Source organism: Giraffa tippelskirchi, chromosome 13 (assembly GCF_054371585.1).
Source record: "Giraffa tippelskirchi isolate mGirTip1 chromosome 13, T2T-mGirTip1v1.2.pri, whole genome shotgun sequence".
NCBI lineage: Eukaryota > Metazoa > Chordata > Mammalia > Artiodactyla > Giraffidae > Giraffa > Giraffa tippelskirchi.
The window spans coordinates 79,038,971-79,063,462 of record NC_137287.1 but is presented as its reverse complement, the minus strand read 5'-3'; the positions used below and the strand labels follow the sequence as shown (position 1 = coordinate 79,063,462).

Below are 24,492 nucleotides of genomic sequence, written 5' to 3'. Positions count from 1 at the left end.
GTAAAGTAATGCTTTAAATTCTCCAAGCCAGGCTTCAGCAATACGTGAACTGTGAACTTCCAGATGTTTATGCTGGTTTTAGAAAAGGCAGAGGAACCAGAGATCAAATTGCCAACATCTGCTGGATCATCGAAAAAGCAAGAGAGTTCCAGGAAAACATCTATTTCTGCTTTATTGATTATGCCAAAGCCTTTGACTGTATGGATCACATTTCTTAAAAAAAAGTTAATGATTTACTTTATTGTCTTTAATCCAACATGGAGTTTATATTTGCATACATTATGGAGGAAGGACTGAAATAAAATCGTCTATTCAATGAATTATCACACCACCACTTACTGAAAATTCCAGTCTTTCTCAGTATATCTTCATTGCCTGCTCCGCCATTTTTCAAGGTTCCACGTGGGCATGCACCTGCTTGCAGGTCTTCTCTTTTGTTCCATTGTACACTGTTCTGGAGCCATAAAGCTAAAAACTGATAGGAAGTTGATTTTTCTTTATTTTTGAGCCAATACAACAGCTTGTTAATTTAGTTGAGGTCTTTAAAATGCCTGTTTAACTCAAAATGATTTTCAACAACTACCCTCATGGGAAGAGATGCCCATATGAGTTAGTTTCCTGAAACATTTACTACATTCTATGTTTTGTAATTCAGAGTTTCTTTCTTTTGTTTTCAAACTTTAAATTTTTTATTTTGTATTGGAGTATAGCCAATTAACAGTGTTTCAGTCATTTCAGGTGAACAGTGAAGGGATTCAACCATACACATACATGTATCCATTCTCCCCCAACGCCTCCTCCCATGCAGGCTGCCACATAATATTGAGTTGAGTTCTATGTGCTATACAATAGGTCCTTGTTGGTTATCCATTTTGAATATAGCAGTGCGTATATGACCTTCCCAAACTCCCTAACTACACCTTCCTCCCAGCAACCATAAGTTTGTTTTCTATGTCTGTGCATGTCTTTCTGTTTCGTAAGTAAGTTCATTTGCAGCTCTTTCTGTTAATAACACAAAATCACTGAAGCTGGATGATGGGCTCATGGTATCTCATTCTGCCTTCCCCTCCACTTTTGTGTATGTTTGTTCGTTTCCGTAAGAAAGAGCTGTGTGGGTGTTCTCTGGTGGTCCAGCCATCAGGACTCTGAGCTCTCACTGCTGAGGTCACAGGTTCAATCTCTGGTCTAGTAACTAAGATCCCATAACCTGCTTAGCCCAGCTGAAAAAAGAGAGAAAGAGAGCTGTGCAAGGACCTAGATCTCGGGTCTCAGTGGAATACAAAACTGCTTTGCTGGGTGTAGGTGTTCATGGGTCGTGCCGTTAGGGACACCAGAGCTCTGCTGTTGAATCCTTCTCTGGGAAACATGCTTCCTTTCATACAGCACCCATTCTCCTGGCTAATGAGACACACCCCTAGTGATTTATCCCCTGGAAGCACTTGTTGACAAATCCAGGCTGAACAGTTTGGGGGCCCTTGTCCATGCTGTACTCTAAGCAAGGCTCTCACTCTAGCATGTCTGGGTCTTGCCTTTCCTAAGGCTACTGCTACACTGAGCTCCCTGGGAGCAAGAAATGTATCACGTTTATTTCTGTTTCCCCACAATGGAGCACACTTCAGATATCGGACGTTTAATGATTACTGGGCGAATGATTAAATGAGTCTTCAAATATTCTTTTAGGACTAATGATAACAATTGCAAAGACATGAGGGGACAAGTGGGATTCTGACTGATAAATTTGGCCTTTACCATGTCATCAGCGTTGGGATGATTCCAGTTGTGAGACCCAGACTCCATCAGCAGAAGGGCTGGGGAAACTCATCCTAAAAAGCAGCAGGTGTCCAGAAACATCAGCAGAATGTGTGACCTAATACACGCAAAGGCGTCTTAGAAATGTAAAAGCCCAGCCCTCCTACACAAAGTGATGCAATGTTATTATCAGTAGCTTCTGGTAACTCTTATCCTATTCCTGATTGTCTCTTGCACTTATGCTACTGCTGCTGCTAAGTCACTTCAGTCATGTCCGACTCTTAGTGACCCCATGGACTGCAGCCTTCCAGGCTCCTCCGTCCATGGGATTCTCCAGGCAAGAGTACTAGAGTGGGTTGCCATTGCCTTCTCCACTTGCACTTATGAAAGGGTGGCATTTTTTAAAGCAATTCCAGCTGAATGTGAAAAATCATCAAGATCATTTTCTAAAAAAGCTAAGAAGCACAGGATTTATCAACCAAGCAGACAGCACAATTCAGCAAAGAGCTCACAGGTAATATGACCTGCCTGCTTCAGTGAAATGCACTTAGGAAAAAAAAAAACCCTTTACTAGCAGAAGGCTTTAATTGTCAAGGCAGAGAGATAGTGTCTGTTTTGAGTGGTACAATGTTTTCTTTTTGTTTCCAGGATCAAGCACAAGTGTTTTCATGTGATTGCTAAGAGCAGTTCTCACGGACAGAGGAAAAAGCTTCCACTGGATAAAAGACACTACCACTTCCCATCACAGAGTAAACCCTTTACTTTTCTTTAGTTTTTCTTTTACTTCTTCAAAGGAGTAGCAGGAAGCTGTTTCCAAGAGAATAAAAAGGACAGCCTACAATGTTAATTAGTAAATGCTGTGCTTAGTCACTCAGTCGTGTCCGACTCTTTGCGACCCCATGGGCTGTAGCCCACCAGCTCCTCTGTCCAGAGGTATTCCCCAGGCAAGAATACCAGAGTGGGTAGCCTATCCCTTCTCCAGGGGAACTTGCTGACCCAGGAATTGAACCAGGGTTTCCTGCATTGCAGGCAGATTGTTTACCAGCTGAGCTACCCAGGAAGCCCTAGCAAGTAAATAAGTAATGGCTGTCTTGGTTTAGAATCTGGAGCCCGAGGAGATGAAGGGACTGGACCCAAGATCAGGAGGTAGTCAGTGAGCTGCAATATTTCCTGACTTCAGAGCAAGTGATCTCTCCCCTCCTCCGCGAATTTGTTTTTACTCTGCATTATGACCCAGTGAGGATGAATCAAGCAGATAATATGTAATGCCTTTTTAGAAACAGAAACAAACTTGGGCAATTTGATAATTGGACCACAGATGAAATGAGTGAGAACCTAGGGAAAGATTGTAGGCATTCTGGCTGTGGGGTAACCCTCCATCAGATGGTGTCACCTCAGAAGCTTAAGACTAAGTTAACTTCCCAGAATCTGAAACATGCTTTGATCTACCTACTTGGCACAGTGTGAAACTATGAGAAGGCAGTGAGGTGTGGTGTGTGGTTTGATAAAAATTAGTAAAAACGGTGCCAGAAGAGAGGGGAAAAACAAAAACAGATGTGTAAGCATGTATAATCGGAAAGGCATTATGTACATAATCCTAGCAGCTTTATTCAATGGCTTATTCCATTTCGGTGATCATGTTGGTAGATGAGCTAATTGCAAATTTGTTAAATATTCATAACCAGCAATTTCTGCTAAGTGACAATGAACTGTCACAGTCGAAAGGATCACAGACCCAAGTGACATGATTCCATAGGCTGCCTCCTGTCTTCACCCAGAAATCATATCTACCCATTTCCTACCTACAGGACAGATATTAAGGGGCAGGGCAAGCTGGAGGAAGTGCCCAGGTGTGGAAGGGCATAATCTGGATACCAGATGGAAACAGATGCCACAACTTTCAGCCCCAAAGCTATTCTCCAGCGCCAAGACTTTCCCAAGTGGGTTTGGGGACTCTTTTGTTCTGTTCATTCTCAACTCATTTTCTGTAAATACTGCCTTTTAGAAGTGGAAAAACTACAGGAACAGGGCAAATTATTTTCACCAATGAGTTTTTCTGTCCCCTAGAGTCTTCTCAAAGTTGCAGTTGGGAGCATGTTCACACTCAGCATCTCAGGCCCCACCCACACCCTTTGTGTCCAGATCTGCATTTTAACATGATTTATATCCCAGGTGAATATTATGCAGTTTATTATGCACCACAGCAAAAGGACTTGAACTTTGTCAGAGGAACTGACTGATACCCTTTGTGGTTCAAGATCACATGGGCTTAGAGCCTTAGAGGAAATAGCACAGAAACCTGTGGTTTTCAGATTTGTTAATACCCACAGTGTATTTGGAGGTTAACCCATCTGTTTTGCACGTTTCTGTCACAGTTACCGCAGTTGCTCTAATAATGGTCATTAGTGTGTCTCCTTAGCCAACGTGTAGAAATTCTTTGGCTCTCTGCCGGCTTTCAGGATATGCTGCCCCAGGTTTCTCCATGTGATGCAAAGTACACTTTGTCAGTCAGTTCCTCGACAGCCTTACTCTTTTATCAGGCAGTTTCCTCATTATCCATAGTCTGCTTACATGTCCAACCACACTCCAATCCTTACAGACTTGCTCACTGGCAATTTTGCATGTTGATTTCAGATGCATGTGTTTACATGAATGTGGTTTTTGCCCTGACATTTGCCATTACGGTCAAAATCGACCGATTAGTTCATTGCTTGTTCATTGTCACTATTTATCAAGCACTTACTAGGTGCCAGACACACTGCTCAGTACCACACGTGTGTTATCTCTAATCCTCCATGCAAAGCAGCAAGTAATATTTTCCCCAAATACAGATGAAAAAAATCATCTCAGAAATCTTAAATGACGATGTCACCTTTAAGACATGAGGGTGCCTGAATCTAAAGTGGCATCTTTTCACTGCCTCATGGGTCCCTATTGCCTTTGCCAACTTACAGCATTGTGATCACAGTTTTGCATACACGTAACAATGTTATTGATCCCTTCTAGGTGTTACAAGCATTGACTTCACATTGTGTGATACGCATCCATTTCATTTGCAAAAGCAATGTTGAAACTCTTAGCTCCATGTATTGTTGAACAGCCAGTAGAGAGAGTCATATATAATTGTCAACTCAGAGTTGAATTTTCTGCCTATACATTTAACTTTTTTTTTTTAATTTCTGGAACATGTAGATATAGAAGAAATATCAAAGAATTAGGTGGTTATTTTAAAATTTAATAAGTAAATCTTGTTCATAAACCTTTGGGCACTATGAAATCAAAATTAACCCTAAAACTCCTTTTATAGCAATATCTAACTTATATTTTTTCATTTCCAATTTACATTGAATGTATAGTCTGAAAAGACTGTATCATAAATAGATGCATAATAATATATGCAGTTTTATGAACACCAAAGAATGATGTCCAAAATAAACTTTTGAATACCTATTTATAAGTATCTGAATATTTTCACTCTAATATTGGGAATTTTGATGAATAGGATGAATTAATTTTAGTATGGGTACTATTTTCTTATCTATACCATAATGGCAAACGCATTGTAAATAATATTTTTGTCTTACAAGTTTTAATATGTGAGAGATTTCAGAAATTTGTTATAAGTTATTTTGATATCCCTTGTCTTTGAAGTCTTTACACATTTTCTGGCCCAAATTCTTCAACACATATTAAAATTTTTGAGTGGTGGAGAAAAGAAATGGACTCATGTTCCCATCACATCTCTTAGGGTTGCAAGAAGGAGAAACTCAAATTAGCTGGAATAAAAGACAAGTGTGAAGGTTCAAGACAAGGAACTCACCTGGGACCCCAGGGACTGAAGTGAGGAGCTTAGAAGACAGGAAGAACCACAGACATCTCCAGGGACCATGGGATCTCTCTCAGTCTTGAGTCTTTCTGTCCCAGCTTCTTCTGATTAGGGACCACCACCAGCTACAGGAAGTGGCTTCCCTATGTCCAAGTAGAAGGGGCCCCACTATGCAAAGAGTTTCTCTTAACAGAACAGCCATACCTGCTGAACAGACCATAGTCCCAGTGATGAAGAAGTGAGCCACAGAAATGTCCTAACTTGGGGCAAATCCGAGGGAGAAATGCCTGGACTTATGGTTTTTGTCCTCCTGCATTTTATATCTTGCCAGACTCCCCTGCAAAATCAAACCCCTTTGAGCTGGAGAATCCTGGCCCAAGTTTCAAAATGTTGTCATGAAATTAATGTCTTATTGTCTTTTCTTCCAGTATCTGGTGGCCCCCAAATGGTTATCTTGACCTGCACTTCATAGCATTGTATCTTATTCAGAGGGAGGGAACAGAAGAATTTTGTGAACAGAGATGCTTATGCAGCTTAGATGCTGAAATAGATATTTGAAATCACGTGGCAACAAGTCAAGGAAAGCCATCGGCCACCAGGAGCTGGAAAAGGCAGGGAGTGGCTCTCCTCTCCAGCCTCCAGATGAAGTGTGGTCCTACCCACACCCTAGTTTCTGCCCAGGGATATTAATTTCCTATGTCTGGCCTCCAGAAATATGAGAAAATAAACGTCTCTTATTTTAAGCCACCAATTTGGGGTAATTTGTTATTGCAGCCACAGAAAACTAACACACTTGGACACACAAAAATTCTGTACATATATGTGAGTGTATCTCTACAACAAACACTCAGAAGATGCTGGCCTACAAATGCATAGTTACAATCTTCATGGCTACTACCAACTGCCTCCATAGTAACCATTGAACAGCCCCAGAAGCAAGATTTCAAGCTTGCATATGTTAGTACTCTTACTATCACAAAGTTATTAAATGCTTTGATTATAAAATTAAAAATTATATTCTAATTGTTGTTTGAAAGTGAATTTCTATTATTCATGGGCTTGTTATTTAAAGATCATTTGTAATATCTGGTTGTATCCACTGCCATTTTTCTGCTGTGCTTTTTTTGTTTGTTTTTTGTTTACTTGAATTTTTTTTTTTTTCTTCAAATCTTTTGGCCGAGCTGCAAGGCATGTGGGATCTTAGTTCCCTGACCAAACTCTCAACCCAGGCATTAGCAGTGTAGAGTCTTAACCACTGGACTGTCAGGGAAGTCCCTCAGCTGTGGTTTTGATATTTTGTGTAATCAGTGTCTATGAATCTTTTTATGTTCAAGTAATTAATCTCAATATGAATTACAATTCATTTTTATTTATCATTTGTCTTTTGATTTTACTTTGCATACAGGATTTTTACCATAGAGGATTTCCTCTTTTTTATGTGGTTAACATTTATAGCTGCTGGCTTTCAGGTCATGCTTTGAAAGTCTTTCCCACATCAAGATTATTTTTAAAGTCCTCTGTTGTAATTATGAAGAGTTTCAGGTTTGATTATTAAATTTAATTGTTTTTCCACATGTCTATCCTGGAGTCCTAATGCTGCTATAAATGATACGTCTTTTTATCTTTTGTGTGTATTTGGGTCTACTTCAGGACTTTCTCTTCTGCTACAGAGATCTTTCTGTCTACACCTCGTTTTAAATAAAACAAAGCAGGCTGTAAAATGTGAATTCTGGTTAGGGTGTTGAGTCGTCCGTCCCCCCCACCCCCACCCCACCCCACCCCCCGGTTGATGCGTCAACCATCAGGTCTCCTGTTCCTTTAGCTCCTAGACCAGACGTGAGGGGCCCTGAACCATGAGGAATCCCTCACAGACAAGCACCTGGCAGCAACTTTGATGACTGCTTCAGCTCCTGCCCGGGCTCCTGGTGAAGTCAGGCTGGACCCGAAGGACCTGTTCGTGAGAGAAACTACAGGACACCTTCCACTTGGAATCAAGAAGTAGTCCCTTTGAAGGGATTGGTGAGGAGTCAAGTCAGGACAACTGTGGGGCACTTGTGAGAGAAATGACTAAAACCCATCCCTGGTGTTGCCAACGTGGTTACCCCAGATGCAAAATTACAGTCTGGGCTAGGGACGGAGCCAAGCACAGTCACGGGATGTCTTAAGAGTCCTCTAAGCTTTCCATCGCGGGAACCGTGAAATCTCTAAAGCCATTCCGGGAGTGAAAAATAAGGTCGTACATAGGGTCACTGAGTTCTCAGCATCAAAGACTTGAATTGTGTTCAAAACAGCAGCGGGACACAATGTTCGCCTGCTTCCCGTAGACCCACGTAGCGGGTGGGATGGGGTGGTGAAAAATGTTCTCTGACGCGTCCCTTTCCTGGGATTGTTTACAAATCTTGCCATGTTTTCTATGCCGTTTGCCGTTCCTTTGCAGTCTTTTTCTTGCTTGTTTGTTCATGTAGTTAAGCCTCTTTGACTGCATAGGCATGCACCATACCACGATATAGCAGGACTTCTTATTCTAAAAAAAAAGTCAGTCAGTTAGCTAGATGCCTGTCACAGGCAAATGCAGACAGGCAGAAGAGGCTAGTTTGTTTGTCACATCCAGGGTGGAAAGAGGTTCCTGTCAATCAGCTCCGTGATAGCATCAGTCTTCTGCATCGCCTCAGAAACTAGAGACTTCATACAGAGCTATCAGTGTGGCAGGACCTGCGGTTAGAGATATCCTCCGAGCTCATGAGCAGTAAGGGATCCACCCTCCTTCCAATTAGTCTAGATGGATCTGCATCTTGGGGGCAGCATCAGCACCAGAAGACCTTATAAAAATCAAAATTAAGAACCTACTATATAGCGTGAGGAGCTCAGCTCAGTGCTCTGCAATGACCTAGAGGGGTGGAATGTGGGAGGGGGGAGCTCAAAGAGGGAGGGTGTATATGTATGCATGGGTGCACTCTAAGACGCTTCAGTCAAACCCAACTCTTTGCAACCCTGTGCACTGTAGCTAGGCTCCTCTGTCCATGGGATTCTCCAGGCAAGAATACTGGAGTGGGTTGCCCTGCCCTCCTCCATGGGGTCTTCCCAATCCAGGGATTAAATCCGAGTCTCTTAACATCTGCTGCATTGGCAGGTCGGTTCTTTACTACTAGCACCACCTGGGAAGCCTGTGTATATGTATACATATAGCCAATACACTTCATTGTACAGCAAAACTAACACAATAAAAATTAATAAATAAAATGTAAGAAAAATTAGCTAAGGAGAGAAAAATAAAATTTCTTCCTCTTCACCTTTAAAGCAGAAGGGTTCATCCACTGAGCTGGGGGAACCATGTGAAAGGAAGTTTGGCCTGGGGTTGACTGGGAGAGGAGGAAGAGGGTGATGGGAGAGACCAGACACAGATCACACGTGGTGTCACTTGAACACACTCAGTCTCATCTCAGACCTGGCAATATTGACTTTCCACAGTAACATCTCTCATCCCTGACAGCAATTTATACTGAGCTACTAACTCTTCCTTCAAGAGGTTACATATGTTATTTTAAAAAAGATTTAAGGAACATCTTTGGGCATCTGAAATAAAAAGGTTAAGGAGTAAGACAGGGAACTCTTGGAATCTAAAAATGCACATTCCTGGTGATCAGTATATAGACACACGTGTGTGTGCTCACACATACACATATGTATGGATATTTTTCCATTTGGTATCTTAGATCATTAAGAGCTGATTAAACTGGAGAGTGACAGTGAAGGGTAGTCTTTTCACAAAGTGGACTCTAAAAATGGGATATTCATCTCTTTGATTCATACCTGGCACAGTATACAAAAATTAACACAAAATGTACCATAGAATTCTATGTAAAGCCCAGAACTGTAAAAAAATTAAACGTAGAAAATATTTGCAGCTTGGTTTAGGCAAAGCCTTCTTATATATGACAACAAAAGTATACATGTAAGAACAAACTGATAAATTGAACTTAATCAAAATTAAACCCATCTGTTCTTTGAAAGATACTACTATGAGAATAAAAAGGAAACTACAAACTGAGAGAAAATATTTGCAGAGCACATAACTGATGAAGGACTTGTGTCTAAAATACATGAAGAATACTGAAAATTCAATAATAAGAAAATGAACAATCCAGTGAAAGAAGGAAAAGATTTGAACAGACACTTCATCAAAGAAGATACACAGATGTCATATAAATACAAGAAAAGATACTCAATATCATTAGTCATTGTGAAGATGCAAATTAAAATCACAATGAGATGCCATTACACATCTATTAGAATCATTAAAATCAAAGACTGACCACTCCTGGTCTTGGTAAGTACATGGAGGCCTCTCATACACTGTTGATGGGAATGTCAAGTAGTCCAACTACCCAGCAAAACATTTTGGAAGGATACTACAACCAGTTCAAAGGAGAAACCAAAGTACCACACAGTTATAGGCATAGACAAGAAATGCTAAAATAAATTTACAGCTAGATGCAAACCCAGTTAAAAGCCACAAGACGTTGGTGGTGGTGGTGGTTTAGTTGCTAAGCTGTCCGACTCTTTGCAACCCCAAGACTATAGCCCACCAGGCTCCTCTGTCCATGGGGTTTTCTAGGCAGGAATACTGGAGAGGGTTGCCCCTTCCTTCTCCAGGGGATCTTCCCGACACAGGGATTGAACCTGTGTCTCCTGCATCACAGGTAGATTTTTTACCACTGAGGCACTAGGGATTCCCCCACAAGGTATTAATCACTTGCATTTCACTGGAGTGAATTTGCATTTCATGGGCAAGACTCATTTGTATTACTCTCAGTTTTCTATAAGTTGCAGAGTTGTGACATGGCTCAAAGACAATGGAAGGTGAACATAACCCAGATGCATGAGCTACCAGTTAAATAATTCTCTGACGGGTGCTCATTCTTATCTGTATAAATGTCATGATTTTACCTCTTACAAAATTACCCTTTAATAGGAATCTTGAACAACATCTAACTAATAAGAAATACTCAATAAATAATAGTTTTATAACATTAATTTTGTTATTGTTCAGTTACTCAGTAGTGTCCAACTCTTTGTGACCCCATGAACTACAGCACGCCAGCCATCCCTGTCCTTCACCATCTCCCGGAATCTGCTCAAACCCATGTCCATTGAGTTGGTGATGCAATCTAACCATCTCATCCTCTGTCATCCCCTTCTTCTTAATTTAATAATTAATAATTTAAAATATTAATGTTTAAATATAAATAAACATTAATTTTATTAATATTTAAAGTGACTTGAGTCACACTTTAAAGTCATCTGGGAAAGGTACAGTATGAAGATGGCATTCATGTGTTCAGTCACTTCAGATGTCTATCCAGTCATTATTGAGTGATTCCTGGGAATAAGGCCTAGTGTTAGTTGTCACTTATTGATAAGACAGAGTTGAGTGGACTCTTCTGTGGTAAAGGAGAATATTACTTAGCAGGTCTTAGTAGCACTTCAGAGGGGGCAAGGTAAAGTAGATTTGAAATCTAGTTTAAAGTGAACCTTTCAGTAGGAGGGGCTGTGGGCTAGGTTCAGAATGGTAAGGATCTTGACATAATGCTTTAGAACTGGTAAACACAGCAGGGTAGGGGATTTGTGGTGAAGATTAAACTTGTAAGGTTCAAAGCTTCGGGATATAAGATGTCATTTGGTTCTTTCTTTGAAGAGTTGATGAATCTTTCAGGGAATTTTCTGGAATGATCAATCAAGTTATTTGTAACTTCTTGGGCAAGAGTTATCTGAAATAGTGACAGCATGTTGATAAAGATAGTGGAATATGAAAGTCATTCAATGTAGGCTTTACACTGTGTGGGTATAGATAGTTTGGTTCTCGAGTAACATTTTTCTTTTATACTTGCTGTTGTTGTTCAGTCACTAAGTTGTGTCCCACTCTGCAACCCCATAGACTGCAGCATGCCAGGCTTTCCTGCCCTTCACTATCTCCTGGAGTTTTCTCAAAGTCATGTCTATTGAGTTGGTGATACCATCCAACCATCTCATCCTCTGTCGCCCCCTTTTCCTCCTGCTTTCAATCTTTCCCAGCATCAGGGTCTTTTCCAATGAGTCAGTTCTTCACATCAGGTGGCCAAAGTATTGGAGCTTCAGCTTCAGCATCAGTCCTTCCAATTAATATTGATTTCATTTAGTATTGACTGGTTTGATCTCCTTGCAGTCCAAGGAACTCTCAAGAGTCTTTTCCAGCTGCTGCTGCTGCTGCTGCTAAGTCGCTTCAGTCATGTCCGACTCTGTGCAACCCCATAGACAGCAGCCCACCAGGCTCCACCATCCCTGGGATTCCCCAGGCAAGAACACTGGAATGGGTTGCCATTTCCTTCTCTAATGCATAAAAGTGAAAAGTAAAAGTGAAGTCATTCAGTAGTGTCTGACTCTTTGAGATCCCATGGACTGCAGCCTACCAGGCTCCTCCATCCATGGGATTTTCCAGGCAAGAGTACTGGAGTGGGTTGCCATTGCCTTCTCCGGTCTTCTCCAGCACCACAGTTCAAAAGCGTCAATTCTTCAGTGCTCAGCCTTCTTTTTGGTCCAACTCTCACATATGTACATGAAAACTGGAAAAACCACAGTTTTGACTATACAGACCTTTTATACTTATTTATCATTTATCATTTGTGGTCTATTTTGATAATCACATATCCTGTGCCAAAATCTAAATACTCCTATTACTAATAACAACTACCAGTCCTACAGCAGCAGCAACCGTTGTGTTTATCCTGTGCTCACTTGGGTCTGTGGTTCTGAAAGCAGTCCTGTAAATAGCATTTGTTATCCCCACTTCATAGTTGAGGAACCCAAGGCTCAGGGGGCGGCAGGACACAGAACTGAATGCTGGACAGCAGGCTCCAAAATCTACATTATGCTTCCCAACTAAACAGTGAGCTTCCAGTGCCAGGCCCAAGGTCATGATCTCCAGCAAGCAGTATAGTCCTGGGCACAGAATGTAAATAAGCCCCGAGTAAGCATTTGTGGAGAATGCTGAATAGTGAGACAGTTTGTCCAAAGGCATCTGAGAAGCCTTCCAAAACGGGAGCATCTTCTGACTTTCAATCGAATCTCTATTAGCTACAGTTGCTGCTCACTTGGCTGACCAGGAAGGCGCTGCACAGTTTTATTTCTGTTTAACAACTAAAGTCTTAAAGCTCCCACAGTAACCTGGTCCTTGATTCAGCTGCTTAACACACACAGCGAAAGCTATAAGGACTCTATTATCAGCAAATTGGTACTTTAAGCCACAATATTGGTTCAGTCTGGATGCACTAAAGGCCCAGTGCGAGGTACATACCTTCCTTCTCTAGCTTTTTCCATTATATACAGACGATCATTGGTCCCCAGGGTGGAATAGAGGAAAAGATGAATTTAGAGCACATGACAAGGGAAGAGAACAAACCTCACGCTCGTGTCCTTTTCACCTTAGTTTCCAGGAAATTATTGAAGCTCTCAGCATGGGATTTTGTTCATTATTTTGCTTGTGGTATTTTTTTTTACCTGGTGCACATTAATAATCTGTCTATCTAAATGTAATGTGTGTTCTTAGTCACTCAGTCATGTCAGACTCTTTGTGGCCCCATGGACTGTAGTCCACCAGGCTCCTCTGCCTATGGAATTTTCCAGACAATTCTGGAGTGGGATGCCATTTCCTACTCCAAGGAATCTTCCTCATCCAAGGATAGAACCTGCATCTCTTGCATCTCCTGCATTGGCAGGAGGATTCTTTTACTAACAGCACCAATTGGGAAGCCACTATCTAAATATAAGTTTCATCATTCAATGTTAATGATCCAACATGCCCTGTGCTTTTCATCTGGCCGCATAAAGAACATGTGCGTAGAAAGTCTGCCATCCACATCTTGTTTTACAGTTCCACTGGGAATCAAGTTTTAGTTGATTTGTCTTATCAGTTTTCTCTCCAAACCTGAAGCCTTTTGAAGTTTTCGTCACATACCCTGGAACTGTTAAAAGCAATGACAATACATGCTTAGGATTCACAGTGGTTTTTATTCACCTGAAGCCTTGTTTCACTTTGTAGTTTAATTCTGTAGGGAAATAAATCAGAACAAGGTGAAGTGGTGTTTGTATTCATTAGTGTGAAATGAATCACTTATTGGATCAGATTCTTTCCTTGAATTCATAAACAGTGCAAAGGAAAAAATCTTCAAATAAAATAATCAGAATATTAGGATTTAGCATAATCTCTTTTGCATTTATGCAAAAAAATTAATTTTACAAAGTTCTAACAGATTTGATGTAGATTTGATAGAACACTAATAATAATTTACAGGTTGAAAATATTCTAGAACTGACAGTAGGAAAATGGTTAAAGACTACAGAACACTACATTTTGTTTTGTGGGCTTAATCCCATTAGAGTTACTTTCTAATTTTTTTTTTTTATGATACTTTCTCCTTATGCGAAAACTAATCTAAAAATTGTCCTTTTCTAAATGAAAAGGTTAAGTTAGGAAAATTTCTGCTCCTGGTAATAAATGACTAGGTAATATCTAAACTAGACAAGCAGAAGAAAGACATAAAAGCACCAAAAGCTAACAAAAATAAGGAATTTCTGGACCAAGATGCAGGAGAGAAAGGGAATCAAGAAAGGCAAGCCCAGAACTCTGACAACCTTCATCCCAAGGACAATTGTTGTTGTTATTTAGTCATTAAGTCGTGTCCCACTCTATGACCCCAAGAACTGCAGCACACTAGGCTTCCCTGTCCTTCACTATCTCCCAGAGTTTGCTCAAACTCACATCCATTGAATCAGTGATGCCATTCAGCCATCTCCTCCTTTGTCACCCCCTTTTCCTCTTGCTTTCAATCTTTGCCAGCATCAGGGTCTTTTCCAATGAGTTAGTTCTTCGCATCAGGTGGCCAAAGTTCTACTATTACTACTATCCTACTAATTCTACTATTACAAAGTTCTTCTATTACTACTTCACAATGGTTTGGCCACTATTGGAGCTTTGGCGTCAACATCAGTCCTTCCAATGAATATTCAGGGTTGTTTTCTTTCAGGATTGACTGATTTGATCTCCTTGCTGTCCAAGGGACTCTCAAGAGTCTTCTCCAGCACCACAGTTTGAAAGTGTCAATTCTTTGGCACTCAGCCTTCTTTACAAATCCCGCATCTGTACATGACTACTGGAAAAACCATAGTCCTAAAATCATGGCTGATAATGTGAATTGCAGTTTTGAAAAATCTCACCAGATCATACAAGCCAGAGGTCTGAACCTGCCACAGTAAACCACACCCCATTTTGGTGTAAGATTCCAAGAGTGAAACAAATACAAGCCAGTCTTTATATAGACTGCAGCCTTGATTCAATATTTTAGTAGTCCAGAAAGTTGCAAATCTTAAAACTGGGTTAAGATGATCCCAGCTAGCCAGTGCCCCTAGGAGCCTAAGAAAGTCAATGGAAAATCTTTGGAGGAAAAAAATTCATCCTATATGACAAATTATTTTTATAAATAATATTTCAAACACAATGTCCAGCACATAGTCAAAGATAAATAGGCACACACAAAAATAAGACATAATGAGAATCAACAGAAACAGCGAATATGAATAAGCTAGAATATATAAAAATAAAAGGAAGAGATAAATATGTAGGTAAATCTTAGTGATGATTGACTGTATAAGACAGTAATAATGATAATAATATTATTATTTATGATGTGTCAAAAAAATGAGAGCAATCAAAATGGCCTTCAAAATGTTAGGTTGTTTAGTTGGTAAGTCATTGCTGACTTTTTGTGACCCCATGGACTGTAGACCACCAGGCTCCTCTACCCATGGAGTTTTCCAGGCAAGAGTGCTTGAGTGGGTTGCCATTTCCTGCTCCAGGGGACTTCCCAACCCAAGGATCCAACCAGGGTCTCTCACATTGCAGGCAGATTCTTTACTGTCTGAGCCACTGTATATGTATTCTATTTTATAAGAAAATAAATTTCAAAGGTGAATTGTATGCAAATTAAAAAGGAAACAAGAAAGGAGGAAAGGAGAGAGTGAAGAAACTGTAAAATTTAGCCCACTAGCATGATTGATGTGCTTTACCTAAATGGAAAAAAAAAACAACATCCTAAGCAGTGTTTTCAACTAGTACTTGATTTGATAGGCAATTTCATAGGAAATGACCGCCCATTTATATGTTTATAAAGGGCTTAGCTTTGAGAAAAGGTCAAGGTTCTTGCTGAGAATAAAATATTTATGAAAATAGCCTTGGGTTTGCTTTGTTTCCCTACCGGTGTCCAGCTGCCGAGACTTACGGCGTACTAAAGACTTGCCCTGGTCTCCGTGCCTTTCAGAGATATTTTTGTCACATCCTTTCAAAGGAGCTGAGCCTTTTTACCACTGTTGGCAAGGACTTCATTCTTTTTTTCATTTCCTCTATCTCTCTGAAAATATTCCACTTACCTTGTTTTACTAAGTGAATGACAGTTGTAGATAATGCGTCAGGAAATCTTCAAAGCTGTCATATTGCCCAGCTCCAGGGGCATGCTCACATCATGGCCTCTATGCCACTCTCGTGGTTGCCCAGTGCTCAGATCACCCAGCTTAAGCAGCAGCCTGGTAAGCACTGTGTGGGGGAGTTAGCATTCATATTTCTGTGGGTTTCAGGCAGAGGGAAATAGATTGTCTTTTGCATAAAATATTCAAGTTAAACCATAAGTGAAGGGGGCTTCCTCGGTGGTGGTAGTGCTAAAGAATCTGCCTGCCAGTGCAGGAGACGCAAGAGACGTGGGTTCAGTCCCTGGGTTGGGAAGATCCTCTGGGGTAGGAAATGGCACCCCATTCCAGTATTCTTGCCTGGAAAACTCCATGGGCAGAGGAGCCTGGTGGGTGGCAGTCCATGGGGCTGCAAAGAGTCGGACTGAACGACTGAGGCCAAATAATAGGTGAACTTTTTGCTTTAAAAAATTCAAAGATATTAGTAGGCACAATGCATTTGTAACACTGCAGAATACAGAGCTCTATCCAATTTATATACCTTCTGAATTTTCATGTGCTGTGGTAGTTGATACTCACAATTAAAAACTAATAGCAATAGCCAAAGTAACTTAAGTTTACATGAACTGCATCAAATAGACCTGCCCTAATGTCTGTGGTCTACCTTTCACTGTAAGATATTGGGCAAGTTCCTTAACCTCTCTGTGCCTCAGATTCATCAAAAGAAAATGATGATGGTGATGAGAGTATCAATCTACCATGGAGACGAAAGTGAGATAATATGCATGAGGCACAGTGACTGGCAGATATGTGCCTTATAACAATTAGCTAATATCTTTATTTACTCTCTGATCATTCCTGCTTCCCTTTGAAAATGTTCCCTTCATCCTCCAGTCCTCCGGTCCAGAAGCTGGGAGGGATCCTCTGCTTCTCTTACTCCTTCAGTCTCCCCATACCCATCTCTGCCACAGCCATGTAATCCCTAAGCACCTTTCATTATCCTTAATCTCACATGCTTCTATTACCTCTTCTCAGACTCTTACAAACCTCTTGAGGGACACGTTGCATCTAACGTTCCCCGTCTCTGTTTACTCATCCATCCATCCATCCATCCACCCATCTATCCATCCATCCACTCAAAATCATACTGAATACATAGAGTGAGTGGCTGAAGAAGACCTCTCTGAGGAGGTGACATCTGGGCAGCTGGGTCAACTGAGGGGGTAAGCATGGAGAGAACGGGAGTGGTGGGAAGAGACAACATTCATGCCAAGGCTCTGAGACAGACGTGTTTGAGGGAATTAAGAAGGCAGTGCATCTCTGCTGAGTGCCAGGAGACGTGGCTGGAGCGGCTGTCACAGGCTGAATCACGTCAGAGGTGCAGCGACTGACAGGTTTAAGCAGAGGGGGCAACCTTTTTAGAAAGCCTCACTCTAGAGGCAAGGAGGACGCTGGGGGACAATGAACAAGGTCATTACAGGGGCTGGAGGGTGAAGACCAGCCCGGCAGCAGACAGTCTTCCTGACACAGTTCTGAGCGGTCACTCTCCCTACCTGGCTCCTGTTGACACCACACATACACAAACCTGACAGCAGCCAAAGTTTTTTCCACTGCCCCTAAATTTGGGACCCCTTTCCCAACTCCTGATATATGTGATCCCGACAGAGGTCATGGTTCTGTAACCCCTCCCCCACACCTACCTCTCCCTCACCCGGGAATCCTCTTCTCTCTCTTGTCTTTCAGTTTATTCTCCAAAACTCTGCTTTATGATCATCCACACCACCCCCAGAAACTGTCCTTGATTTTCTTCCTCCTCCCCTCCCAGAAAGACATTACTACCTCCTCTCCTGAGATGGAAAAATATCATATTTATCACTCTGTCCTGTATGTTGTGAGCCACTTATGTGAGATATTCCCATGTTTTAATTTCTTATCTTGAGCCCTCTGTGTAATTACTGCCATCAAGTATGTGTTTAATCTGTGATTAATTGTATAGTAAATAGGGTTTTCTCTCTGAGTAAAGCAGATTGCCTGGGGTTGTTTGGCTATCTCTTTGCTGGAATGTCAAAGAATCTCTGTTCACATCCTTTTGATTTGTTTGTCTCCATGCTCTCATGTCACACTGCCAACTGCTGGATGAATCTGGATTCAGAATCTAGCAGTCAGCACCTCCCCCACACTATCTTCTCTCTGCTTTCCTGGGTTTTCAGTGCAGTTTCAGAAGTGAACAAATGAGTTCCCTGGGGGCCACCCTTCCTGACCTTCAGTCAATCCTAGACTAACTCTCCTTTCTCAGTCACAGCCAAATAAAAGGCATATACCCTGTCGATTCCATCTTGACTTCAGCTCTCAGAAATTCTTCCTAAATATTCTGTCTTGAAATTCATCATTAATGTTTCACTTAGTCCATCATCAAGGTTCTGCTTCACTGAAGTAGGCTTTAAAATGCTGTCTTTTACAGATTTTTCTCAAACTCCATGGAAAATTAGCAGAGTGATGCTGAACTCTGGCTTCTGTCTTATTGTGTGATGTGCTTAGGTTCTGGGCTGGACACAATCTTAAGTTCTCATGTGAATTTCATTTCCTGTTGCTTATCCTGCATGTTAACTTTCTGCTTGGTAAAATTGCGAATTCCCAGTGAAAGCATTCTACAATTGATTACACCCAGGCCACTTGGCAATTTCTTTCTAATCTTTTTTATTGTGCTTTCCATAAAAATGACAGCCCTGGTATAAATCCTAGTTTAAATCAATACCAGTAAGTGCTAATCTCTTCACAGCACTGGAGATGAAAATGTCAAATGGTACCTTCTGGGCATCAGAACTCTTACTGCAAATCATCAAAAATTAAAGCAACATCAAACTGATTTTATTTCACTTCTTTAAAACAGTTACTTTCAGATTCATTATTTTTCTGTTGAGTTATTCTTTTTTTTTCCCCCAGTTATATTCTGGTTGGATGAGATCGATGAACTGAATTTGGCATAGCAAACGGATTGATGTTTTATGGTAAAATATACAGGACCAAGACTTATACTAGGAAAAGCCCTAGGATAAAGTTGATGTTTTAAAGAATGATGCATATGTTTAAGTTATATTTCAATCACTATTCATGTGATTGTTGCTGTTCAATCACCTAATCGTGTCCAACTCTTTGTGATCCCATGAACTGCAGCAGGCCAGGCTTTCCTGTCCTTCACTATCTCCTGGAGTTTGCTCAAACTGTCCATTGAGTCAGTGATGGTACCTAACCATCTCATCCTCTGCTGCCGCCTTCTCCTCTTGCCCTCAATCTTTCCCAACATCAAGACCTTTTTCAATGAGTCGGCTCTTCGCATCAGGTGGCCAAAGTTTTAGAGCTTCAGCATCAGTCCTTCCAATCAATATTCAGGGTTGATTTCCTTTAGGATCGACTGGATTGATCTCCTTGCCATCCAAGGGACTCTCAAGAGTCTTCTCCAGCACTGAAGTTTTTGATGCAAAAAAGAATTGATGCAAAAGCATCAATTCTTCAGCACTCAGCCTTCTTTATGTTCCAACTCTCACTTCTGTACATGACTTTTGGAAAAACCGTAGCTTTGACTATGGCAGCATCTTGGTTGAAGAAGCTATACCACAAGAAAGTATCTAAAAATGGTACAATTACAGAAAAGAATTTCTAGTCCTTTGTCTCATATCTTTGAAAATATTGTCAAAGTTACTCAAGCTTTAACTAGATGATACATCCTCTAGGGGTTGGGCGCTTGGAATCTGGACATTTCACAGTCAAGATACAGGAAAATGCATAGCTTATGTACTAAATTGTCAAGTGATCCTGGAAGAGCTGGGAAATCCCATGGTTTTTAAATCCAGGAGGAACTCAACTAAGCATCTTTTCCAAATTCCCACACTAAATAAAACTAAATAAGAAACTGAAACCTTAGGAGACTTAGTGACAAAATGATGGTCATCACAGATTTAAAGGCAAAGCAGCAGATCTCTAGATATTTAACCCCTATCTCTTCCTGTTGCATCATAGAGAAAAATAGAAAAACTCTACCTACATTGAGCAAAGGGCACACAAAACTCTGATGTTTGTGGACGTGTGTGTGTGTTCATAAAAAAAGAACAAACTCTTCAAATGTGCTGATAGAACAGAAGAGTGGCAGGAGAAAACATGTTACGGATTAGGCCAAGACTTAATTTAACTGGCCAACTTCAGGTTTACTGCCACACAAATAATTTTTATGCTTCTTGCATGGTTCCCCTATATCTCTCTGCTAATTAACAATGAAATGCTTAAAAAATATGTGGCCAAAAGAAGTGGCAGAAAAAACACATCCCATAGAAAAAGCAGGTCATAAAGGACCCAACTTTTGAATAATGGAGAATTAGGGAAAGTTCCAAGAACAAACAACAAAGATTTCTCCAGTCTCTTTTAGTTCATTTAGTTATTCACTGTTTTGGTGGCTCAGATGGTAAATAATCTGCCTGCACTGAGGTAGATCTGAGTTCGATCCCTGGGTTGGGAAGATCCCCTGGAGAAGGGAATGGCAACCTACTCCAGTATTCTTGCCTGGAGAATTCCGTGAACAGAGGAGCCTGGCGGGCTACGGTCCATGCAGTCGCAAAGAGTTGCACACCACTGAGCGACTAACACTTTCACTTTTCTTTCACAACAGCAGTAAGCAAAGTGCAAGGTTCTCAAAATTACCTGCCCTTTCTCTTACCAGCTTAAACCCTGCAAGAGTAGCAAGGGCAGGGACTTCCCATGTGGTCCAGTGGTTAACAGTTCCCCGTTCAATGCAGGGGATGCAGATTGGATTTCTGGTTAGGGAACGAAGATCCCATATGCCGTGAGGCAACTAAGCCTGCTCGTCACCACTAGAGGAGCCCTTCAGCCTCAGCGAAGACCCAGCAAAGTGTAGCAAGTGCAGGTGACTGTGGGGGTTGCGGGGGACGGTGATGAGCAGTCAGGTAGCAGGAATGAGCAACGTGGACTGGGTAAAGACTGGCAAATTTCAGAGCACAACCTGAGGACACAGCTCTTCTGTCTCCAGTTAAGGCAAATTTGAGCTGTAATTTATACTCCAGAGCTTCCCTGCAGGACCAGGTGGAAATTTTACTTGAAATCACACAACTGTTCCACCTACTTCCCCCTTGTTTCTTGTCTCACTTCCCCGATTCCTTCATCAGAGTACTTCAGGAGCATATCTTCAGAGACTACTTACACATGAATCCTTTCTTGGTCTGCTTCTAAGCATCTGTCCTAGAACACCCACAAATGTATTGCCTTATTTTATTAAGAGCTGCTTTTCCATCCAAATATTTAAGGTAGTTTTACAAATGAAATGATTGTGTGAATTATGGAAAAGTCACGGTGTGGTATGCTCTGTGTGTGTGTGGGTATGTGTGTGTGTGTAAACAGTTACACTTTAAATGTTGCATAACAAATATTAGTTACATCCTTCAAGACATTACATGTAACTAGAAACCAGTGAGTGATACAAATCTCACTGTGCAGTTAGAGACATTTAGGCATTAGACAGGATGTAATGGCCAAGAAAAGCAGTACAAAGCCATTTTACCTGATTCTTTAAAGGTAGGCTATTATGATGAAAAGTATGATTCTATTATTTCTTGTGTTTGAAGACTGTGTTGCTTATTTAAAAAAAGAGATAAATAATACGGCATTTACAATTACATTATTTTCCCATATCCCCAAATCAAGAAAATGTTTCTTCCACAACACAAGCTACATCAGTTACCCAATTCTACAGTAATCGCAAATGCACAGATAAGTAATTGAACTAACAGCTATTTGGGCAGCCAATTAGAACAGAAATAGTAGTGAAGTCATAATTCACTTTTCAAAATAACTTAGTTGAATACTTCAGTTCAGACACATTTGGTTATAATAATTGCAAAAATCAGTAGATAGATTAATACCCAGGAATTTCCACTCTGTTCTTAAGAACCATGTGCTATTTGTTTTATTTTAATAGCCTGTACAGTTACAGGAATATCAGATCAGAAAAAAATATATCCTCCCAGATGGTATAATTTCGAGTCATTTTTTAAGAGACTAGGAATGAGAATAATATTAAAATGTAAAAATGTCTTAGGAGAGTGAAGATTGTTTTGTGGTACTAAAGCAGTTTGCTAAGCCTTATTATTGGTATCTTTCCTCAGTTATACAACCAACTGGTTTTTCTAGGGCTGCTTCAAAAATAATTTAGTAAATATGAGCACAAGTTTTTACATTAAAAAAAATCTAAAGGAAGAAAGAAGATGGAGTAACACTATCAAACTTAGAATCTAACAATAAAATTTACATTCAGCCAAACTACAGTTTAATTGCAAAGGCGAAAAGTATTCTCAGACACTTGAGGTCTCAGGGAGAACAGTGTACCCCCTGCATGCACGTACACACACATGCACGCGAGTGTACACACACACACATACACATGCACTTTGCTGACACCTCAGAAAAGAGAGAAATGAGTTCAGAACAAAGCAGTGGCTTATGGGAAGTAAGGGTGGTAATGAAAAGTAAGCCACGTATCTCTTACCTTTCCTAGTAGTTCCCCTTATATTCTAACGAGAAAAACTTTGGGGACTCCAATCAATTGTACAATCACTTTTGAGCCAATAAAAGTGGAAAAAGTATTTGTTTCTCTCCCCTCAAAATAAACACACACACACACACACGCGTGCACGCGCGCACATCAAGCAACCAGCACTCTCTTCTCTTCTTCCCTTGCTCAAACTCCAACCCCCTGCTCAAATAAGAGTACTACTTGCTTTCCCAGCTGCCAATCAACCCCAGCTCTTGCAGGTAGCCCCCTCTGAGGGGTGTGATCAGGTCCTTCCCTCTTGACCTCTACCAGCAGCATCAAATTGGAGTGCCAATCCAGACCAGACCTCATCCCCTACACTAAACTGCAAGGTGGGGTATGATGGGTAAGCAAGAAGAAACCTTGGGAGGAAAAGAGTTCCATCATCTTTTCCTAGATTTTCAGACTTCATTCTAAGAATGTGCCACCCAGCTGGGATGGTATGCCAGTTGGAAAAAAAGATACTTAGAAAGCATACTATCGAAAACACTGATCCCTTGTTTAAAGAAAAAGCACCTGTATAGAGGTTCTTTAAGAAAATAAAAATAAAGTTACCATATGATCATGTGATCACACTCCTGGGCATATATCTGGAGAAAGACATGGTTTGAAAGAATATGTGCACCTCAATATTCACTGCAGTGCTGTTTGCAATAGCTAAGACATGGAAGCAATCTAAATTTCCATTGAAGGACGAATGGATAAAGTAGATAATATAAACATACATATATTCTTTCAGTCATGTCCAACTCTTTGTGACCCGATGGACTGCAGCATGTCAGGACCCCCTGTCCATCACCAGCTCCCAGGGCTTATTCAAACTCATGTCCATATACATAAATATGTGTATATGTACATATATATATACATATATACATACGTACAGATACATATATACACTGAAATATTACTCATCCATAAAAAGGGTGAAATAATGCCATTTGCAGCAACATGGATGGACCTGAAGATTATCATAACAGGTGAAGTAAGTCAGAGAAAGACAAATACAATATGGTATTGCTTATATGTGGAATCTAAAAAAATGATGCAAATGAATTTAGTTACAAAACAGAGACAGATTCGCATATTTAGAAAATGAAATTACAGCTACCAGGGGGGAAAGAGGTGGGGAAGAACAGACAGGTTGGGAGTCTAGGATAGACATGTACACACTGCTATAATTAAAATGGATAACCAACAAGAACCTATTGTATAGCACAGGAAACTCTGCTCAGTACTCTGTAATAACCTAAATGGGAAAAGAACTAGAATAGATACATGTATATATATAACAGAATCACTTTGCTGTACACCTAAAACTAACACAACATTTATCAATTCTACTCTGAATACAGAACAACAGACTGATTCTAAATAGAAAAAGGAGTACGTCAAGGCTGTATATTGTCACCCTGCTTATTTAACTTATATGCAGAGTACATCATGAGAAATGCTGGGCTGGAGGAAGCACAAGCTGGAATCAAGATTGCCGGGAGAAATATCAATAACTTCAGATATGCAGATGACACCACCCTTATGGCAGAAAGTGAAGAACTAAAGAGCCTCTTGATGAAAGTGAAAGAGGAGAGTGAAAAAGTTGGTTTAAAGCTCAACATTCAGAAAACTAAGATCATGGCATCCAGTCTCATCATGTCATGGCAAATAGATGGGGAAATAGTGGAAACAGTGGCAGACTTCATTTTGGGGGGCTCCAAAATCACTGCAGATAGTGACTGCAGCCATGAAATTAAAAGATGCTTACTCCTTGGAAGGAAAGTTGTGACCAATCTAGACAGCATATTAAAAAGCAGAGACATTACTTTGCCAAAAA

At 40.6% G+C, this 24,492-nt stretch overlaps 1 protein-coding gene across 16 annotated transcripts in view; it reads right to left on the bottom strand.

Annotated features, from left to right (window-relative positions):
- The window catches only part of LOC145533454 (uncharacterized), a 103,770-nt gene that overhangs the window by 64,272 nt on the left and 15,006 nt on the right, over positions 1 to 24,492 (bottom strand). For 3 of the 16 annotated variants that reach the window (XR_014074090.1, XR_014074087.1, XR_014074083.1), the window contains one exon: positions 6,925 to 8,099. The exons of 9 other annotated variants lie outside the window; for them this stretch is intronic. The gene's annotated coding sequence lies outside the window, so the exon portion shown is untranslated. Of the gene's footprint in view, positions 1 to 339; positions 476 to 6,924; positions 8,100 to 13,598; positions 13,657 to 16,033; positions 16,197 to 24,492 lie in introns of those variants that run through there. 4 more of the 16 variants (XR_014074091.1, XR_014074088.1, XR_014074085.1 and 1 more) reach the window with 3 other exon arrangements.